The sequence below is a fragment of the Erythrolamprus reginae genome, chromosome 2 (assembly GCF_031021105.1).
Source record: "Erythrolamprus reginae isolate rEryReg1 chromosome 2, rEryReg1.hap1, whole genome shotgun sequence".
NCBI lineage: Eukaryota > Metazoa > Chordata > Lepidosauria > Squamata > Dipsadidae > Erythrolamprus > Erythrolamprus reginae.
In genome coordinates, this window is record NC_091951.1 from 320,357,274 (window position 1) to 320,375,821 (window position 18,548).

Here is an 18,548-nt window from a genome sequence, read left to right on the forward strand (position 1 = left end):
ATGCTTTGTTTCAAGTGTTATGGCAATCCAATTTCCTCTTAAAAATGTCCAGAGTATTGGAGTTCACAACGTCCGCTGGTAGGTTATTCCACTGGTTGATCGTTCTGACCGTCAAGAAGTCCTTCCTTATTTCCAGGTTGAATCTCTCCTTGGTCAGCTTCCAGCCGTTGTTCCTCATCCGGCCCTCCGGTGCCCTGGAGAATAAAGTGATCCCCTCCTCTCTGTGGCAACCCTTCGTATACCTGTAGACTGCTATCATGTCCGCTCTGGCCCTCCTTTTCTCTAGGCTATCCATGCCCAGTTCCCGCAGTCTCTCTTCATAAGTCTTGGTTTCTAGGCCCCTGATCATTTTGGTTGCTCTTTTCTGCACCTTCTCCAGAGTTTCAATGTCTTTTTTGAAGTGTGGTGACCAGAACTGAACACAGTACTCCAGGTGTGGTTTGACCAGGACGTAGTAGAGTGGTATTAAGACTTCCCTGATCTTGGAGTGTATCCCCCTGTTGATGCAGCTTAGGATTGTATTGGCTTTTTTGGCTGCTGCTGCACATTGGCTCATGTTTAGTTGCTTATCCACCAAGACTCCGAGATCTCTTTCGCCGTCGCTACTGGTAAGAGGGGTTTCTCCCAGGCTATATGTGTGTCCAGGGTTTTTTTTACCATATTTTTCTACTATGCAAAAGCATAACTGGTTATCAATTTTTCTTGGTAAAGGAGACATACTTGAAAAATTTGTTACACTATCAACAAAGAATGGAACCAAAACTGGAAGTTGATTCAGTATATTTTCCATGATTAAAATACTTTAGTTAATGAAGCTAATCTGCTGTAGGTGTCTGTGTATTTGTGTCTTTGAGAAACATTTAATTTTGGAGACCGTCTTGGCCAAGTCTATGCAGGTTTCTTGACACCATTTTGCCAATGCTTTCATTTTAGGACTGAAAGAAAATCAGAGGCCCAAAATCACCTAGTTGGCTTTTTGCTTAAAGCAAGACTAAAACTCATAATTTTTAAATTTCTAGTGTGGTGCCTTAACTACTACATCAAACATGCTTATTCTAATATTTATTAACTATTCCCTGCCATTACATTAACAAGTTTAGTTCACTGTTGAAGTGGATTTATAAGGGTTGCCCAGAAAGTAATTCACCACATTTTTTTCTTCAAAATTTATTTATGGAGTACACTGAAACTTAGACACAAGAAAGAATGATGTTCCTTCTACACCTGTTTTTCCACATAATCTCCATCCCATTCTATGACCTTCCTCCAGCGAGACACAAGAGCATGTATGCCCGTTGGTACTACTCCTTTTTCTGGTCACGAAGCCATTTCTGCACTGTACGAATCACCTCTAGTGGCCTCACCCTCTGTGCCCAGAAACTAACAGTTCTTCTGTTGACTGCAGATTCTCCATAACTGTACACAAATGTTTGTGAATGTTCCCAATACAGTGATCCCCCGATTATCGCGAGGGTTCCGTTCCAAGACCCCTCGCGATAATCGATTTCTCACGATGTAGTGGTGCGGAAGTAAAAACACCATCTGCGCATGCGCGCCCCTTTTTCCATGGCCGCGCATGCGCAGATGGTGTTTTTACTTCCGCACCTGGGAAGACCCAGCAGCTGAGGAGCCGCCTGCCTGCCCGCTTGTCCGCCGCTTTTCAGCTTGTCCCCCGCTTGTCCGCTTGTCCGGCCGCCGCTTTTCTTGTCCGGCCGCCGCTTGTCCGGCCACCGCTTGTCCGCCGCTCTGGGAGTTGAAGACCCAGGGAAGGTTCCTTCGGCCGCCCACCAGCTGATCTGCTCGGCAGCGCAGTAGCAGCGAGGAGCCGAAGATGGGGTTTCCCCGTTGCCCACGCAAAGGGGAAACCCCATCTTTGGCTCCTCGCTGCTACTGCGCTGCCGAGCAGATCAGCTGGTGGGCGGCCGAAGGAACCTTCCCTGGGTGCCGCCCGCCGCTCGAGAGCAAGAGGGGGAGAGATAGAGAAAGAGAGAGAAGGAAAGAAAGAGATGAGAGAGGGAGGAAGAGAGTGTGAGAGAGGAAGAAGCAAGATAGAGAAAGAGAGAGAGAAAGAAAGATGAGAAAGGAAGGGAGTGACGTCATCGGGTGGAAAAATCGCGATAGATTTCATTTTGAAACAGATGTCATTTTGAAACACTGCTGCAGCTACGCTATCTGTCTGAAATAACACAAAATTTATATACGCACTCCTGACAATTCAAGTAATGTATATCTGAAGTTTCACATTCATACTGTTACTGTGGGCTGAGAAAAAAAATGTGGTGCATTACTTTCTGGGCGACCCTCGTACAAGCTACTTCCAAGAATTCCTGAGCAAACCTGTCACTGTCAATGTGACAGTGTTAAACATTTTATATATGTTTCTTTCACCTTGTACTCAATTTTACCCTAATGTATTCTACCACCACCACCCTTGCTATTTTGGGACAAATGTCCTCTTCATTTTCATGCCGGTTTAGCCTTCATCTCAGAAGAATTTTTAATCAGCCATTTAACCTTCTCCTTCCTTATCTCTGTTGTCCCTGGCATTTCCATTAGGTTGAAGTAAACACTAATAGTCTGACACTTGACATTATATCTTTTAGGAAGAAGTTATGAATGATGCCACCAAGCTTATGTTCTCGACGACGTTAAGACCAAAGGCACGGTCCGATCATAACAGTATCAAAGAACAAGTGCCCTCACAGGAATCTCTTTATTGTTCTCCTTGCATAATAAGGAACTGTATTATATGGATTAACTTTTCCATTTCCTTTGTTGACCCCCAGGCCACAGCAATTAACTAGAGTATTAACAGGGGGGGAGATAATCATGTGAAGATCTATGCCTGCATTCAGATCAAGGTAATTTAAAACCAAATACCAGAGCTGTAAAGAATATGATCATGCCCCCAATTGGATTCGTAGACCGATTCAGAAAGCTAAAGTCAAATGTTAAGTGCCTCAAAATTTATAAGGCATAGGATTTTTAAAGTCCCCACTCTTAACAGGCAAATTGGTCTTTCGGAACACTCTGTATATCAGGGATGTCAAACTTAATTTTATTGAGAGCTATATCAGGGTTGTTTTTGACTTTGGGGGACCAGGGTGGGTGTGGCCAGGGTATACCTTGACATCACTCTCTTTGGGGCCACCTGTGGTGGCCCGAGTGCTCTGCCAGTAAAAACTGGCTCCTGAGCTCTATTTTCAGCTGTGATGGCTTCCTGCAATCTTGTGACAGTGAAAATGGAGCTTTGGAGAGTCGCACCTGGCCTTCACAAGTTCTGTTTTCAGCTGCGATGGCCTCCTGCAATCCTCTGCCAGTGAAAACAGAGCTCAGGTGGGCTGCCTGTAGCCCTCTTGAGCTTCATTTTCACTGGCAGAGGCACCACAGGCTAATCCTTTGCTGTTTCCAGGGAAGCCCTGTGGGCCAGATCTAAGGACCCTGTAAGCTGGATCTGGATCCTGGGCCTTGAGTTTGACACCCCTGCTGCATATTGCTAGTACTATATACGAAACAGTTGGATTTGCAATATATAAACAAGCTAACAATTAATGTTTGCTTGCATTGAAGTAATATAGCTTTAAAAGGTAGTGTTGCAAATTGCCCTAAGAGGGAGCTAGAAAGCATGATTCTCCCTGCTCTCTCTGTTTTTTTCTGCTGATTCACTAGGATTGATGTAATAAATTGTGGGTTCAATGAGAGTTTAATGTATTTGTAAGCTGTTATGTATGTCTGATATATAAGACAAAGACAGGCTTGTAATATTATTGTATTGAGAGTTATTGACTGATTTGGATGTGAATGACCAGACTGTTTACTTGACTGTGCTATTCATAAAAGTAAACACTATTTTATACACTTTAATGTACCTGTTTTATATGACTGAATAATTACTCATATCTCCTGGATATCTGCTGGAATCTCACATTTTCCTCTGTGCATGTCCTTGATAATTCAAGGGTTCTGCACACTCCTTAACACATATGATCTAAAGTTGGGCATTTATCAAGAAAAGAAATGGAATCGCACTCGAACATGATCTAAATTAAAATGAATTAGAAACTTTGGTTCTACACATTGGGTGGGAAAAGAAACAGTAGTCCCTTAAGCCATTATAGGTCTGAAATAATAAAATTGTGATAAACGTTTGTCCTGGAAGATTAAGCTGAGAAGTTGTGTACCATTTACTCTAGTATTTCTCATAAGGCCAGAGCCCATGCTGTTTCCCAGAGCAAAAATCATAGAAAGATGGAGCTCAAACTTCTGTGCTCGCCATTAGTGAAGGAGGGTCATACAGTTACAGCAATTTGAATTTGGAGGTACTTGGGAAGAGAACTTAAAACAATAATTTGCTTGTGAAAAGCTTGGAACCAGAAACCTTGCTTCCCCCCACCCTACCCTTTAATACTTGCTTTTCTGTTTTCAGTTAGCTTGCAAACAGGGAGAGGGTTGTTCTTTTAAGTGCTAGTGATACTCATCCAATTATAAATTTTATTAAATGGGGTTCACAATAATATCAGCAATTATTGGCTGCTGTGTTTAGTTTACATCCAATACAATTTTAATCATTAAATCAACAATAGTAATAATAATTTTAAGTTGCTACAGATTGTACTTTTCCTATTTTGTTGGATGTTGGACTAAACATTGTATAATTTATAGTACCACACACATTCAATATATCTTTCCATCTTCCTTTTACTCATCTTTACGTCCTTTACTTCCTTCTAAGGCTTGGAATGTTTTATGCACCCAATAATGCTACCTCTATTCAATTTAAAAAAAAAAAAAAATCTTTATAAATGTGTTACGTTTTAAAGGTTCCACAAGTCCTTGCTCCTTTCTCTTAGCCATTTCTCAAGGCGCTCAATTTGTTGAACAAAGAATTCAACATGGCTTCAGTCTAGATGTCAGAATGGGAGAGAAAATCATGACTTCTGCTTTCTTTCTGTGCAATTTCAGCCCTTGGGCAGCATGCTGAGTACCTGTCAAGTTAATAAATTGGCAATCTGTAAAATTTAGCCTGTTATATAGGCTAGAATGTATAGTACAATGTTTGGTATTGCTGAAACATTTTGTGGCAGTAACTAGTAGAATTTACCCTTGTCACATTCTGTGCTATAAAGAACTTCTGCAATTTTGCCAAACATTTAAGCCCTGGAGCCTGCAATGTATTTCATAGTTGCAAGTTCACATAACTGAATTGCAAAGTAGCGAGGGGAAAAAAACGTTGTCTTTTTTATTACTATTCAGATTGCAATGCAATTGTCCTAGGAAATGTCCCAGACTAGGAAGCAAGTTGGCTGTCTTGAAAGAGTCTGTCCATTTTAAGAAGCCAAAACATTTTCCCCAAATTTTCTTTTCCAGCTAAAGAAAGACATTTAAGCCTTTCCAGCTGTGCTGGAGGATTTGCAATTCTGCATTTCTGCAAGATGAATTAGGGAGGGGGGATGCTGGATCCCTGTTAGTCTTAGTGGACTGTATTTTGAATTCATCTGCTGAAACTTTGTTGCAGCTCCACAACTCAATGGGATTGCAGTGGACTTGATTTTTTTTTCCAGTCAGACAATTCATCCATGGTGACTAGGAACAGATGACTTAGTTAATGTTCTGTCTGGGTCACTCCGGAAGCCAATACCAACCCAAAAAGAGAAGCCAGACACACCGGTAAAAGGCAAAGGCAGTTTATAAAATTCAAGAAAAACACAGGTAACAGAAAATGTCCCTACAAACAGGAAAACGCTGTATCTTCAAATATATCCATGAAGGCAAAAGTCCATGCAGCAATACAGGATTCTTGCTGCCAAGACGAGGCTGTAGATAGCAGACCTACACCTCCCACGGGTCTTCCAAACTGCTGGGCCACAAGCCAGGAACAGAGATGTCGAGAACAAAGCAGGACACCATAACTCCAACTGATAACACTCCACATGGCTTCAAGGGCTTGCCTGCCTTTTAAACCCTGCTAAGGCGGACCACACCCAAGCCCAGCTGTTCCTAATTCAGTGCTGATAATACTTCTTTAATTGCTCCTTTCTTTGATCTGAATGTCTCTGTCGCATGTCAATGACGGCTTGTGCTTCATCACCTAATGACTCCAAGCTACTGGCTGGGGAGAGCCCCCCCCCCCCGGGGCTCTCATGCTGTTCTCCTTCGTCCCATTCCTGACTTTCCTCTCCCCCGTCCGACTGTTCAGCCCCCTCCTCTTCGCTGTCCTCCTCCTCCGGGCATGGAGCCAGCAGAGACACAGCCGGTCCCTGAGCAGCCTCATGCTGAACCACAACAGTTAACAACTCTGTTAATAATTTATTACATTTATGTTTTCCCACAGCAACTAGTATTGGCTATGGATCAATATTTAATTCTTCGAATAACTTGAGTAGAAGTGCTCCATCTCTGGAAGTTTGCAAAAGTAGACTGGACAAGCATTTGACCAAGATAGTACAAGGATTTCTGCCTTGGGCAGAGATTTGGAATAGAAAACCTCCAAGGTTCCTTCTAGCTCTATGTTCTGTTTCATACATTTTATGATCTGGGGTGTTTAGTAGTTCCATTTTTCTTGTGCTTTGTAGCACAATCTTTACAGTTTGTTATAAAACTACCATGGATCTTAGTTTTCTCCATATAGATATTATCTTGTTTGAGGGACCATGAAGCTATATTTGTATTTTTCTGGGCTTTTGGTACAGGTCAATATTGCTGTCTGGCTTGTTTTAAATAAGATTCATTGTCTGCTTTTAATTTCCTGTGCTTTTATTGCATTATTTTATTGCCGATTTAAATTGTGCATCACTTTATGGCCTCAGGAAAGAAAGAAATGTGTAAGTAAGTAAGAAACAGTAAAAACAAGTGCAAAACAAGCAATATTTAAAGGTAACACTTTATTTTATTGATTTTTTAAAACAACAGCAAGAAAACAATGTACCTTTTGGAAGAGTTATCAGTTTAACTGACCCAAATGAATGCAGACTTTAAGATGTACACAGAAGTCCAAAGCACCACTATGGAGGATGCACCTATTTGCATATACATGAAAGAATTTAGTAGTTCATACCAAACGCCATCACTGCACTGAAGGATCAAGAACTGTAGATCAATTTGGTGTCAGGGAAAGAAACAAATTTCTCTTTATTACCAAAATCGAAAGATGAACAGAAATTTGAAGGACAGGGAAGTAGATATACTCTCCTGTCATAGTTTCTATGGAAACCAGTTTTAAGTGGGTTTCTTGTGCCTGTGCCTCTTGGAGATGTAGATTTTACATCTAAAATGGAATTACAATTGTAAAAGTTGTGCTCAGGCAAAAAACAGGGAATTAGGTCAAAGTTACAGACATTATTACAGTGTTGTAATAATTCTGAATGCAAAAGTGTGGTCAGGGGTCATGCACATCTTAGCAGTCATCTTTTTATGTTACAAAAAACTTTCATGTTGGAACAGGGCCCTGAATTGGAAAGTTTTCTGTGTTGGGAGAAGATTTTAAGTGAAAGAGATTAAGCCTAACATGGCATCGGACCAGAATATCTCCGAGACCGCCTTCTGCCGCACGAATCCCAGCAACCGATTAGGTCCCACAGAGTGGGCCTTTTCCAGGTCCCGTCAACTAAGCAATGTCGGTTGGCGGGCCCCAGGGGAAGAGCCTTCTCTGTGGTGGCCCCGACCCTCTGGAACCAGCTCCCCCCAGAGATTAGAACTGCCCCTACCCTCCTTGCCTTTCGTAAACTCCTTAAAACCCACCTTTGTTGTCAGGCATGGGGGAACTGAGACATCTCCCCCGGACCTATTCAATTCAATTTATGTATGGTATGCTTGTATGTATGTTTGCTTAAAAATGGTTTTTTAAAAATATTTTAAATTGTAAATTATTAGATTTGTCATGAACTATTTTATTGTGTTGTGAGCCGCCCCGAGTCTACAGAAAAGGGTGGCATACAAATCTAATAAATAAATAGATGAATGAATGAATGAATGAATGAAGGAAGGAAGGAAGGGAGGGAGGGAGGGAGGAAGGAACGAACGAACGAACGAACGAACGAACAAACAAACAAACAAACAAACAAACAAATAAATAAATGAAACCGTCCATTTCACTGTTAGGGAAAAAGCACAACTTCTCAAAACAGTGGAATCTATTTCCCAACAGAATGTGTGAACCCCAGTAAAGCTCTCGATCTACCAGAAGCTGTCTATCAAATGAATGGAAACCTGTTAGTAACTGGGAAGGTGCATTAGTTTCAAGAATAAATGTTCCAGAAAGAAAGCTTCTAATGTGATAAGCGTAAATGGAGAAAATGGAGGTGTTACAGCTATGTTCAGAATACAGAATAATAGAGTTGGAAGGGACCTTGGAGTTCTTCTGGAAACCCTGTACCATTTCATATAAATGGCTGTTCAGTCTCCTCTTAAAAGCTTCCACAATTTCCGAAGACATTTCTCCTTAGTTATAGGTTGCTTGTCTCCTTGATTAGTTTCCATCCATTGTTTCTTGTCTTGCCTTTGGGTGCTTTAGAAAATAAGTTGACCTCCTCTTCTTTGTGGCAGCCCCCCAAATATTGGAATTAATTAATCCCAATATCTCAATTAATCCTGTACATAAACCTGCTTTATTTTTCTCCCTTTGTCCCTGAGAAAGAAGCCTCTGTTTTATTATTAGGATGATGAGAAATTATTTCTTATTTATTTATTTACATTTGAGCTTATCAAATTGTTGGAAATAGAGGATGATACTAAAATGCACTTGCTTTCTGCACAGTCTTCCCAAACTGAAAGATGAGTTTCTTCATGGTTTGCTTTTACCTTTCACGGGAGTCCACAGAAGTGTGCAAAGAGATGATAGTGTATGACAGGGGTAGGCAACGTTGGCTTTTCTATGACTTGTGGACTTCAACTCCCAGAATTCCTGAGCTAGCATGATTGGCTCAGGAATTCTGGGAGTTGAAGTCCACCAGTCATAGAAGACCCAACTTTGTCTGCTCCTGGTGTATGATATGCACATATACAGACACACCTTGGCTATGCTGCATAAGTACAAGGATCCCACTTCACCTATGATAATTTAACACCATTTTCCTTTTCCTTGAAAGAATTTTCAAAAGTCAATTCTTTTTCATCAAATAGAAAAATGTTTGAAAAATTAAGAGGATTAGTCTTGAAGATACGAAGTTAGTTGGGGGAAAGATCAAAGGCAACATGAGAAAATATTATTTTACTGGAAGAGTAGTAGATCCTTGGAACAAACTTCCAGCAGACGTGGTTGGTAAATCTACAGTAACCGAATTTAAACATGCCTGGGATAAACATATATCCATTGTAAGATAAAATACAGGAAATATTATAAGGGCAGACTAGATGGACCATGAGGTCTTTTTCTGCCGTCAGTCTTCTATGTTTCTATGTTTCTATACCGATAAGCTATTAGATGTTTCACCTTCCTTTAAAGTGAGAGCTGTTCCCTTTTTTCAATTTTTCACTTTTAGAGACAGGTCAGGAGCAGTGATATCATGGACTCCCTCCAAGGGAAGTGGTTTGGGCCTTCCAGGAAAAGGATTTATAGGGAAGGGAGGAATTTTCTGGTATTAAACCTAAAGGAAACTAATTTCATCACCACTTTTTTTTTTTTAATTAATAGAGTTGAAAGGGACCGTTAGGTCATCGAGTCCAACCCCCTGCCTGAGCAGGAAACCCTACAGCACCCCAGCCAAATGGAAGTCCAATCTCCTCTTGAAGGTGTCCAGAGTTGGGGAGTTCACCACCTCCCCTGGCAGGCAGTTCCATTGGTTGATCGCTCTGACCGTCAGGAAGTTCTTCCTTATTTCCAGGTTGAATCTCTCCTTGGTCAGCTTCCAACCATTGTTCCTCGTCCGGCCCTCTGGTGCCCTGGGGAATAAAGAGACCCCCTCCTCACCGTGGCAACCCCTCAAGTATCTGTAAACTGCTATCATGTCCCCTCTAGACCTTCTTTTTTCTAGGCTGTCCATGATGTATGGAGGCTCTGAAGAGCTAGAAAAAAAAGATGTCCAAAGCTTCTAAATGAAAATACTTATCTGCATCCTTCTTTGCTAATATATATATATCAAATCCCAGTAAGGGAATGGCTAGCTGATGAAGCCAGAACAAGGCCGAAATAGTGCTATACTTGTCTCCCTTAATTTTAAAAATTCAGCAAAAACATGTGATACATATATATATTGGAGAACCATCATCTCAGCCAGGTGCAGGGCTGAAGCATAGAATTAGCCTGTAGATAAACACAAGAGGGCAATCTCTCTCTCTCTTTTTATTTTATTTATTTGTTTATTTATATGTATTGGTGGCATACAAAGATATAATATTTATATACATTATACTAGTAAAAGAAAAACTTTAGGACAGGGGGAAGGCACACTAGTGCACTTATGCATGATCCTTATTGACCTCTTAGGAATCTGGAGAGGTCAACAATGGATAGTCTAAGGGTAAAGTTTTGGGGGGTTAGGCGATGATACTACACAGTCTGTTAGTGAGTTCCATGCATCAACCACTCAGTTACTAAAGTTGTATTTCCTGCAGTCGAGATTAGAACGGTTTACTTTAAGCTTGTATCTGCTATGTGCTTGTGCACTGTTGCAGCCGAAGCTGAACAGTCGTCGACAGGAAGAATGCCATAGCAGATGATTTTATGGGCCATGCCCAGGTCGTGATTAAGATGACATAATTCTAAGCTCTCTCAACCCAAGATTGTAAGTCTAGTTGTGTAGGGCATTCTGTTACGAGTAGAGGAGTGGAGGGCTCCTTTAGCAAAGTATTTCTGGACATTTTCTCAGGTGTATGTCCGAAATAAACACACACACATACCTCAGAATGCTTCTAAACTTTATGTAGTCTTTCTAAGATGAAAGCTGCCAGTTTGGGAGATTCCAGGGAAATGGAATAGAACAATAAAACAGCTACTTTGAACTCTGTATGTGTGGGCCCGATTGTTGGTGCTTAACATACATTCGGAAAGAAAAAAACACACATACACACCCTTTTTTTTGGCACAAAAGAGAAAAAGGAAAAATATGCTGGAGAAAAGATAATGTGGAGACAGTTCTTCTGTAAATTCTTTAGCTTTTATTAAGTATGCTGAATTTAAAGACAAATCTCTCTCTTCCCTAATTCACAGTAGATTCTTACTGATAAATTAAAAAATATAATCCAAATTCTATATTTTATGAATTTGGGGTAGCAATTTTGAAACATTTATGCTGAAGACTCAAGTAGCAGATTCTGTGTGTTCCTTTCAAAGGAAAAAAAAATCAAGCCCTGATGGAAAAGATTAAAAAACTGTAGAATTGCTGCCTTTTCATGGACCACAAATTTAGTTCTCCTGACACAATCTAAGGGGGAGGTTTGAGACTTTAATCACTGCAAAAGATAAGTTTTATTAAGTGCAAATCAGCTTCTGGCTAATCAACCAGCAGCAATTGAGGTCCTCAAGGTTTCCTGCTCAATCTAAATGGAGATTACTGTGACAGGAGAAACTGTTTCTATTTCTATTTAAATGACACTCTGCAGCTAAGAAAGGGTTATTCATGAAAATGAGAATTTGGACAGTTAGAAAACAATATGATTTCTGATTTCCACATTTATGAAGCTACATTTCTCTGTAGTTGTTGGTCTAGCTAGTCCAATGCTTTTCTGACTTTTTAATCTAATCGATAGTCCATCCCAAAACTCTAAATATGCCGATATTTATGTCATCTGGAGATGGTGGGAGTTAAAGGATGGGATGAGGTTGGGAAAAATTGATTTACAACACTAATGAATAAATGTAGAAGTCATTCTCAGTTTCATTTCTCATCTCTTTCCCTCGCCTACTCTTTGGATTACAAGTAGCCCTCAGGTACAATCCTGATTGAGACTGGAATTTCAATTGCTAAATGACCAGATAGTTTAGCAGTGGCAGTTCATGCTTCACCTGACCAAATAGCTTAGCAGTGGCAGTTCCAATGTTTCCATTTGTGGAGACTGGCCAAAAGTCATCTAATGGATTTTTATCCAAGGCATGTAAAAGTAGTCTTACACTTAGGCAAGAAAAACCAAAAGAACACATATAGACTGGATAAAACCAGGCTTAATAGCAGTAACTTGTGTTGTGAGTGCTCCTTGTCCACCTCAGGTCATGTCAGATTCTGAGGAAGATGAGCCAGGCCTCTCTGGATACCCTGGGCCAGGGGGGTTGCCAGCTGATGCAGAGAGTGAAGGTGAGGGAGAAAGTGACCTGAGTGAACCCAAAAAACCATTAGAGAGGTCTGATATGACAATGGGAGAGTGGTCCCAGTCAGAGGATGAGGAAGACATTAGAGTGGATAGTCAATGGATAGACCCTTGCTAGAGGAGATTGCTGAAAAGGCAAGAGGAGTTGCATAATAAAAGGTACTAGCTTACAGCCTTAGCCTCTTTGGGGTGTGATGTCACTTCCAGGCAGTATAAAAGCAAAGGATCTTGGGTAATTGTGGGTGGAGTTTCAATACCATTCAATGCAAGAGGTTTTATAGTGGGGGTGGTGGTGCTTGAAAGGTTTCAAAACCATGATTTCTGCCTCAGAAAAAGACATTCTCTGCTGGATGATTTCTGCCCAGGATTTTGGTGAGCTGCTTCATGGTCTTGAATGATAAATGGACTTTGTTATCTAAGGCAGTGTTTTTCAACCAGTGTGCCGTGAGACATGGTCAGGTGTGCCGCGAAGCTCAGAAAGAAAGAAAGAAAGAGAGAGAGAAAGAAAGAAAGAAAGAGAGAGAGAGAAAGAAAGCAAGAGAGAGAAAGAGCGAGCGAGAGAGAAAGAAAGCAAGAGAGAGAGAAAGAAAGAGAGGGAGGGAGGGAAGGAGAGAGAGAGAAAGACAGAGGGACGTCGGGAGGGAGACAGAAAGAGTGCAAAAAAGAGAGGAAGGAAGAGAAAGAAAGAGGGATAGAAAGAGAGAAAGAAAGAGGAAGGAAGGGAGAGAAAGAGGGAGGGAGAAAGAAATAGAGCGAAGGGGAGGAAGAGAGAGAGAGAATTTTTTTGTCCAAACTTTTTTTAGCCCCCCCCCCCAGCTCCATGTGCCCCAGGGTTTCGTAAATGTAAAAAATGTGCCGCAGCTCAAAAAAGGTTGAAAATCACTGATCTAAGGAATGCCATTTAGGCCGAGTTTGGCACCTTTCCCAGACGTTGTGAAATGCTTCATTCTGGAGAGAAAATACTTCCTTTTTCATTGCCATTTTAAATCTGCTTTTCACTGTGTGTGCTTTTATCAATAAAGGGTGTGATTTTACCATGCAATAAGGGACTTTTTGAGTCAGGGGGGTTTGCTTTGAGGGCTGTGCACAGAACAACTTTGAGAGGGATCTTGGAGTCCTAGTGGATAACCAGTTAAATATGAGTCAGCAGTGTGTAGTAGCAGCCAAAAGACCCAGTGCAATCGTAAATTGCATTAACAGCAATTAACCAAGATCAATTGAGATACTAATATAAAGCCTTAGTATGACCACACCTAGTATGTGCATCCAAGTTTGATCACCACATTATTAAAAAGATGTTGGGACTCTAGAAAAAATGCTCAGAAGAGCAACCAAGGTGATTAGGTACAGGTGGGGGTTCCTCTTCACCGGTGCTACCGGACTGCTCCGGTATGCACACGTTAACACGAGATTTGGCTTCTGCACAATTTCACAATAAGTGAAACCATAACTATGTTTATCATCTTATTTCAACTTCCCTTTGTTTTCCAGATCTGCAAAGGTTACAAATCAATGATTGTTTGCAATATTTTTATTTCATCACCATTTTTAACTGCAAATGGTTGCTAAACAAGGCAATCACTAAAGAGGACTACCTATAATGATAGATATTTGTATTTATTGCATGAAAAGTATTTGTGTTCAGTTGCTGAGCTATGACTTTGCTCCTGTGGTTTTGTGAAAGCCATTATTTTGCTCCTGTTTTTGAACATATTTGCCTGCTTATTTTTATTTATTTGTTATTGGGGTGGGGGTGAGGGTTTGGCTGTAATAGCATTTTATAAACCAGCCATCACTGTCAAAGGCTCTGCTTTCACTTTAACTGCATCAGTAGAAGTCATATGCAAAGAAATATTTAAATGACATGCAGGCAGCTTCCAGAAAGGCTAGTGAATGGAATATTTTGAAGGTAGTTCTATCATTCAAAGCATGGTTTATAGATCAATAGACCATTCACTTATTTATATTATTCATTCAGATAAATTCCCTGGCTTATTTTCTTCAGGCATGGAAATTCCTCATGACAATAACTTTTGGATGAAAATGTAATGAGGAGGGGGAGGAAGGTGAGGAAGATGTGGAAGAGGAGAAAGAGAAAGAGTTGAGAAATTATTTAGCTTGGTTGTTTTTGGTAGACGTTTCATTACCCAAACTAGGTTATACCGTCAGTGCTGTTCTACAATGATGACTCCAGTTTAAACATGATGGATAATACTATAGTAAAGCCTATCTTCACATCTCGTCAACATGTGAAGTAGGAGCTTTAAAAAGAGCCATCATAGATTAGGTTGTTACAGCAAAGAGGTGGCCCACTAGCAAAGCCAGGGTCATGAGCACCTGCAGAGTGGGAGGCAAATAGCAAAAACGGAGGGTAAATAACAAAAATGTTTTGTATTAATATACACTGCTCAAAAAATAAAGAGAACACTCAAAGAACACATCTTAGATCTGAATGAATGTAATATTCTCATTAAATGTTTGTTCTGTACAAAGTTGAATGTGCACAACAGCATGTGAAATTGATCAGTGTTGCTTCCTAAGTGGACAGTTTGATTTCACAGAAGTTTGCTTTACTTGGAGTTACAGTGATACCTCGTCTTACAAACCCCTCATCATACAAACTTTTCAAGATACAAACCCGGGGTTTAAGATTTTTTTGCCTTTTCTTCCAAACTATTATCACCTTACAAACCCAAGCCGCCGTCACTGGGATGCCCCGCCTCCGGAATTCTGTTTCCAGCGAAGCACCTGTTTTTGCACTGCTGGGATTCCCCTGAGGCTCCCCTCCATGGGAAACACTACTTCCCGACTTCTGTGTTTTTGTGATGCTGCAGGGGAATCCCAGCAGCGCAAAAACGGGTGCTTCACTGGCAACGGAAGTCTGGAGGTGGGGTTTCGAGTACTTCCATGTTTTTGCAATGCTGCAATTTTGCTGAGGCTCCCCTTGCTGGAAATCCCACCTCCGGACTTCCGTTGCTAGTGAAGCACCCGTTTTTGCACTGCTGGGATTCTCCTGCTGGGATTCCCCTGCAGCATCACAAAAACACGGAAGTCCAGAGGTGGGATTTCCCATGGAGGGGAGCCTCAGGGGAATCCCAGCAGCGCAAAAACGGGCGCTTCGGCTGGCAAAAGGGGTGAGTTTTGGACTTGCATGCATTAATCACTTTTCCATTGATTCCTATGGGAAACATTGTTTCATCTTACTAATCTTTCACCTTACAAACCTCGTCCCGGAACCAATTAATTACGTAAGACGAGACGTCACTGTATATTGTATTGTTTAAGTGTTCCCTTCATTTTTTTTGAGCAGTATAGTTCAAGTTTCCTCTCTGTTGTATGTACATTGATATGATGCATGCACATATAAATGGATGGCATTAGGATCACATTAGTTCACTAATGTTTTCAGCATTTTGACAAAAATGGTGGATCCCATGTACATGTTTGAGTAGAACGCCAATATTCCCTGTCTTGTCAAGCTACGACTTAAGGGCAGGCAATGAAATATCTGCTTCAGCAATTAAATATATTACACCCTGCCACACAGACATTTCAGAGTGAAGGTAGAATTGGGCTTTCTTTATTCTTACCTGTATTATCTAACGTTATGTGTATAAGCAGAAAATCCTATTGGACCATCACATTCTTTATATTAACTTAAATTGGCTAGGCTACATGAAATTCTTAAATGAGATTAGAAATAGCCATTCCTAAACTGAGCCTTTTTGTCTGAACTGAAATATTTTAATTTTCTCTTATTGAGTCCCATGGGATTGGGCAGCATAGAAGTCAGATAAATTAAATTAAAACACACAGACACATACAAATATGCACACACACATACTATGTGATGTTTGGAATAGAATTTTTTATTGGCCACACTAGGAATTTATCTTTGGTGCATATGCTCTCAGTGTATTCATTTATTTTTTATTTGTTTGTTTTGTCAAGTACGTATTGGTGATATACAAAGCTATAATAATATTTATATACATGGTACTAGTAAAAAAGAAACATTAGGACAGGGGATGGAAGGCACGCTGGTGCACTTATGCATATACTATATACTACGGTTATCCTTATAAGGCTGTATTCAAGTATATGAATAATTCAGGAATTCAAAAAATCATTTCTTTTTCATCTGAGGCAGTTGATTTGATCAAGACAACTAAGCAAAGATCAGACAAGTAAGTATCTGTCAGGGACACTTTATGTATTGGAGATTTTGTCTTGGAGCAATTTGTTCATGCACCCTGACACATCCAATTTGCCTACTTTCCTTGAAATGTATGTAAAAATAAGTTTGTACAGAAATGGCACTAAATTGTTTAGCTAGCCAACGCAAGCTACGGGTTACATGTCTATTCCTTTAGAAGGGTTCGAACTTAGTAATGAATCCATGTCCTTTTTTTGTTGAATTAGACGGGATATTCCAAGGACTTTAAGTAGATCCTTACTTGAGTGATTGAAAGGACAAGGTTATTCATGAATAACATATTCATAGCATCTATGGGATTTGAATAAGTTGAGAGAATATCATTCCAAACAAGTTATTTCCAGTCAATGTTTTATCTAATTGAAATATATCAAATGAAAATACACTTTTTTTAAAAAAAAATTGAAAAGTTTACCATGTTTACTATAATTTATTCCACACTTACAGGTTAACTAGATTTTAAGTTTTGGAGAATGTCCCAGATTTTTGCTCACCTCCAACTCTATTTATTCACGATGCTGTAATAGCAGCTGCCGTTTAAAACTTTCTGTACATGTTGTGCCTCTGATTATAGTCATTATGTGAAGGCCTGCAACTTTCACCATTGGTTGCCGCAAGGAAGGTTATTACAGCGTTCAGTCTTTCTAGATTTGCCAGAATAGGTGCGTTAATGATAACAACAACATTTAATTATTCCCAAATGGTTCCAGTATCCAGTTATGCTTCAAATACACAGTGCTAAAACAGGAAGCCTTCGTTCTTGAACTACATATTTAGAACTAAGGGGTATTTGGTTCTGAATGCTTTTTATAAACTTAACCATTTCAAACAAAGGGAGACTGCTTCCTACACCTCACTCTAGTTTTACAAGGTTGCATTTTAATGGCAATTTACTTCTCCCAGGAGATTCAAGATAAGTTATAAATATATTTTCTGAATAAAAAGGAAAGGAGGTTAGAATAGGACAATTTTCATCTCCCACAGACTGCAGTTATTCACATGGCAATGTCTAGGAATTCAATTCAATTTATTAGATTTGTATGCCGCCCCTCTCCGAAGACTCAGGGCAGCTCACAACAGTAATAAAAACAGAATAACAATGGAACAAATCTAATAATAAAATATATAAAAAACCTCAACAATTAAAAACCATACAGCACATACACATCAAACATGAAATATAATAAGCCTGGGGGAGATGTCTTAGTTCCCCCATGCCTGGCGATATAGGTGGGTCTTAAGTAACTTGCGAAAGACAAGGAAGGTGGGGGCCGTTCTAATCTCCGGGGGAAGTTGATTCCACAGAGCCAGGGCCGCCACAGAGATGGCTCTTCCCCTGGGGCCTGCCAAACGACATTGTTTGGTCAAGGGGACCCGGAGAAGGCCAACTCTGTGGGACCTTATTGGCTGCTGGGATTCGTAGGTGGTTCCGGAGGTATTCTGGTCCAATGCCATGTAGGGCTTTAAAGGTCATTACCAACACTTTGAATTGTGACCGGAAACTGATCAGCAGCCAGTGCAGGCCACGGAGTGTTGTAGAAATGTGGGCGAATCTAGGAAGCCCCATGATAGCTCTTGCGGCCGCATTCTGCACGATCTGAAGTTTCCGAACATTTTTCAAAGGTATCCCCATGTAGAGAGCATTGCAGTAATCGAACCTCGAGGTGATAAGGGCATGAGCGACTGTGAGCAATGACCCCCTGTCCAAATAGGGCCGCAACTGGTGCACCAGGCGAACCTGGGCAAACACCCTCCTCGCCACAGCTGAGAGATGGTGTTCCAATGTTAGCTGTGGATCGAGGAGGACGCCCAAGTTGCAAACCCTCTCTGAGAGGTTCAATAATCCCCCCCCCCCGGGGTAATGGATGGACAGATGGAATTGTCCTTGGGAGGTGAAACCCACAGCCACTCCGTCTTGTCTGGATTGAGTTTGAGAATGTGAGAATTCACATTCTGCGCTGCATTCTACATCCTCTGCTAGAGAGAAGTTCCCCAAGAATGGACTCTATCACAAGTCCAAAAGCTTGGAAGACTAAACCTCTAGTTCTGGTGCCTGACCTAGAGTGGATCTTGCAGCATTATCCTGGGACACCTA